This window comes from Babylonia areolata, chromosome 19 (genome assembly GCF_041734735.1).
Source record: "Babylonia areolata isolate BAREFJ2019XMU chromosome 19, ASM4173473v1, whole genome shotgun sequence".
Taxonomy (NCBI): Eukaryota; Metazoa; Mollusca; class Gastropoda; order Neogastropoda; family Buccinidae; genus Babylonia; species Babylonia areolata.
In genome coordinates this window covers 12147503-12151902 of record NC_134894.1, presented here as the reverse complement: position 1 = coordinate 12151902, position 4400 = coordinate 12147503, and the positions used below count along the sequence as shown (strand labels likewise).

The following is a 4400-nucleotide window of genomic DNA, read 5'->3' as shown; positions in this document are numbered from 1 at the left end:
GTCTGCATGTCTGCTAATCTAACCCCCCCCCCCCCCCCCGCCCCATCCTTTTTTTTTTTTCTTTTTCTTTCTTTGCAGACAGTTGCCAAGCTGTTTAGCGTCCTTAATTCGGTTACGAGAGAACCAGGATAAGGTGACGGCAGGTAGTTGGTCAGCGAGGCTGAAGATGTTTGATTAAGATTGTGTGAACCTCCTTGGTCAGAATGTATGCCTGTGTGTGTGTGTGTGTGTGTGTGTGTGTGTGTGTGTGTGTGTGTGTGTGTGTGTGTGTGTGTGTATTGTGTGTGTGTGCGTGCGTGTGTGTGTGTGTGTGTGTGTGTGTGTGTGTGTGTGTGTGTGTGTGTGTGTGTGTGTGCCTCTGTCTGTTCTGTTTTGTTTCTTCTTCTAGTTGTTGTTCTTGTTGTTGTTCTTCTTCTTCTTTGTCGTCGTCGTCGTCGCCTCCTCCTCCTCTCTTCTTCTTTCTCTTTCTGACTATCTCTGTCTCTTTATGTCTCTCTCTGTGTCAGTTTCTCTGTTTGTGCGTGTCTGTGTATCTGTCTCTGTCTCTCTGTCTCTGTCTCTGTCTCTGTCTCTCTCTCTCTCTCTCTCTCTCTCTCTCTCTCTCTCTCACCTGCTCTTCTTCTGTCTGTCAGTTTGACTGTCTGTATATCTGTCTCTCTCTTTCCGGTATTTAATTTTAGGGGGAAAAAAAAGGTTTTTTGTTTGTTTGTTTGTTTGTTTGTTTGTGGGTGTGGGTGTGTCTGTGTCTGCCTGTGCCACTCTGTGTGTGTTGTGTGTGTGTGTGTGTGTGTGTGTGTGTGTGTGTGTGTGTGTGTGTGTGTGTGTGTGTGTTAGAGAAAGAGGGAGTGCGTGAATGAGTGAAAGAAAGCCGCTCGCGAGAATGCGTTTGTGCATGTGGACGAATATAATGTTGTGTGTTTTTTTTATGTTCGGGTAGGAGGGATAATGAGCAGGAAGAGGATGTTTTTTTTTTCAAGTTTAGGGTTTTCAAAACATGTCCTGATGTTGAGCTGTTTACTGTTATTCCATTCCGTAAAATATTTTTTTATGTTGTAGAACGTTTGGTTAAAAATGTTTAAAGAAAAGAGAAATAAAGCAAAGAATGAGCTATTATAGCAAGCAGAGCATTTCTGGTTTTCTTTACGTGAATGGTGTTTGGTATTTGAGTAGCTCCACTTCTTCTTAACTGATAAAAAAAACACCTGATAAACCAATCTTGACTGAAAATCAGTAGGGGTACTACAAAAACAAAAACAAAAAAACAAACAAAAAAAACAACAAACAAACAAACAAAAACAAAATAGGAAAAATGAAAAATGATCTAACTGCCGATGTTCATGTCATAGTTCGATACGCTACGATATCAGATTTTCTCTTTTTTTTTCCCCCCTGTACTTGTAATCGACATACACAAAGTTAAATCACCATTCACAGCCGCTATAATCTGTGATAGTGTTCACGACGACAAAAGAAAAGTGGACATTTTCATTTGTCACATTATAAAACATTTGCGTGTAATACAAGTTAAGCGGAATATATATATATATATATATATATATATATATATATATATATATATATATATATATATATATATATATCAACAACAGTAGGCTCTTCATGTCTTTAAAACTTGTATTCTAAAAAAAAAAGCAGCAAATTTTCGCTGTAAAAACAGCTTCTTCAGGCAAGGGTTTTACAGCGAAAATTTGCTGCTTATTTAGAATACAAGTTCTTTAAGAGATGGAGAGCCTACTGTTGTTGATACCGGACTTGGTATTTACCTCAGTGCTTTCTGCAAGGAGCGGAGCCCAGGACACGAAGAGAGTGTGAACTATCTGTATATATATATATTTGTCATTCACCATATGTATAAAGAGACAAAGAGTGGAGAGGTGAGGGGAATTGAAAGTGATGGTAACAGAAAAAGCTTTGCTTTGGCTGGCTCGTTCGTTTGGTTTTTTGTTTGTTTGTTTGTTTGTTGTTGTTGTTGTTGTTTTTTTTTACTCTTTTGTGCTTTGTTTGTTTGTTTGTTGTTGTTGTTTTTTTGGGGGTATGTACGTGTTTTATTTCAGACTTCCGTAAACAATTCACACAAGTAAAAAAAGAAACAAAAAAAAAAAACTCCAGGGTTCTTTAGAGTGACGGTTTCTTTGGGTTTTTTGTTTTTGTTTTTGTTTGTTTGTTGGGTTTTTTTTTTTGTTTGTTTTTTTTGGTTTTTTTGCTTCTCCTTACAAACTTCCAAGCATTTCTGGTATCCATGACATTTCTCCAGCCTCAGCCCACCCCGTACTGTAGCTCCGTGCGTTTGTAAACTGAGGGGCGGACCGGCAGACCTGGAGGCTGGCTGCCTTCGATGTGACCTCCACCCCGGTCAGCCAGCCAATAGACTGTGGGGGCAGCGGCCAGCAGGCAAGGTTGGCTGAAGGTAAAACCCCACCTCAAGCCCTTCACCCCACTTCCCAAATGACACACATCAGTGGCGGTTCCCCCTCCCGTTTCAGGTATAGTAAGGGGCAGGCCAACTCATTGGAAAGCAGCGATCGAAGAGGGGAGGAGACTTGGCGCCACGAACCCCACCCCACCCCACCCCACCCCACCCATCTCTTTGTGTCGTATCAGGCAGTCACGTGCCAGGCAGCAGGCAGCGGGTGCAGGATGTAGCAGGCCGGCACGCGCGGGCCGGCACCGAAATGACTGGAAGCTGGTGGTGCCTGGAGTTCTGGAGGAGGCGGGAAAATGAATCCCTTGACTCGGCCGACACACGCGCGCACACGCCGTCCTCTGTATATCGCCATGTAGAAGACGGACAGTACAGGGCCACACGTTACTAATCTGTCAAGTGATGGTGGTGAGTTGTAAGTAGAGTTGCTCAGTCTCCGATTGGTACCACCACTTTTTTTTTGCTCGTTGTGAACTCAGCTTTTTTTTTTCTCTCTTTTTTTATTTCTTTTTCTTTTTTGTTTTTGTTGCTGACCGGGGATCGATTGATTGATGGACTGGGGTTTAACGTCACCGATGACACTGTTATTCTGGTGATGATGATTTCACTGTTGTTGTCGCTGCTCGGGATAGCAGCCAGGCCATGATACAGCGGCGTTGCTTTCTCAGGGGGTGAGTATTGAACTGTTATCGATGAAGTAATTCGGTTTCGTTTGTAGTGTTTACGGTACTGTTAATTGTGCAGCCAGTGGCAAGACCGATTAGCGGCAGCGACATCATGTGCTAGCGAATAACAAGAACATCAATATTGCAGTTAAATTTTCCGTTTCATTATAAAATTGTGGTTGAAGTTGCGTATGCGAGTGCTTGCCGTGCATGTTCACGCATGTGTGTGAAAGGCAGAAGAAAGGACATGTGTCATAAAAGTCGATGAATGTTGGATTCACACACTACCTCAGGGAGAGACAGACAGACACACAAACACAGACAGACAGACAGACAGAAAGGAAGGAAGAATATGAAAAAAAAAGAAGAAAAAAAAGATTGCTCACTTTCAGGTTCGACACAGCACTGAAGTTCAACTCCTACACTGAGTTTTACCTCCGAGCCATTTTACACTTCCTTTTCCAGATTAAGATTATTAAGCACTAATCGTTGCAAAACGTTTGCACCTCATCATCATCATCATCATCCGTAGAGAGTCCACAATCACCAGGCAAATTATTCTGACACTTTTAAAGGGGGGCAGGGGTTATTAAAAAAAAAAAACAACACACTACTGGTGGAGTTTACGAGCTCCCAACGTGAACACGCCAAGGGACGCAGCTCCACCCACAGCCTCGGTCAAAGTATCGTTCCACTCAGAGATGGTTCGCGGGAGGAACGAGTGAACCTCAGTTCCAACTGAAATATAGAAGACAGTGGAAACAGTGTGTGAGCTAAACGTGGCTGGAAATTGTAAGCCTGCGTTGATTTAGACTCGAACACAGATAGATAGATAGACATTATAAATATATATATATATATATATATATCTAGACGAAGGCATTTTCCGAACTCCGTGGCTATTCTACCGACCGTCGGGTGAACCTCTCTACCGGAAAACGCTTTTCCCCCGGCGGTTCTCCAAGCCAATCACAGAGCGCGTTTCTGTCTCAGTGGCCAATCAGAAAGCGGGCTTTTTGCATTCGAAGCAAAAGCATCAGTAAGGCACATCTCGTTGAAAGTAACCAGTTTTACCAGCTCACAGTGAAATCTAGACTGCTTTTAAATCCGTTCAAAGCATCGACCCAGGATCGTTTTGAAACCCTAGCCCTGACCCCGGAGCGAATGTCAAAGGGAAAGGGGCGAGTGGAGGGTAAAAATGAGTGACCGTCCACCATCACTTTGGCCGAGCCGCCATTTTGCCTGATCACCTGTGGTTGAGTTTGCTTCTCGTTCACTTTGACAGCTCGTTC

At 43.1% G+C, this 4400-nt stretch overlaps 1 protein-coding gene across 1 annotated transcript in view; it reads left to right on the top strand.

Annotated features, from left to right (window-relative positions):
• The first annotated feature begins 2754 nt into the window (after window positions 1–2754).
• The window catches only part of LOC143294069 (uncharacterized), a 61060-nt gene continuing 59414 nt past the window's right edge, over window positions 2755–4400 (top strand). Inside the window, exon 1 of the mRNA XM_076605486.1 lies at window positions 2755–3114. The gene's annotated coding sequence lies outside the window, so the exon portion shown is untranslated. The remainder of the gene's footprint in view (window positions 3115–4400) is intronic.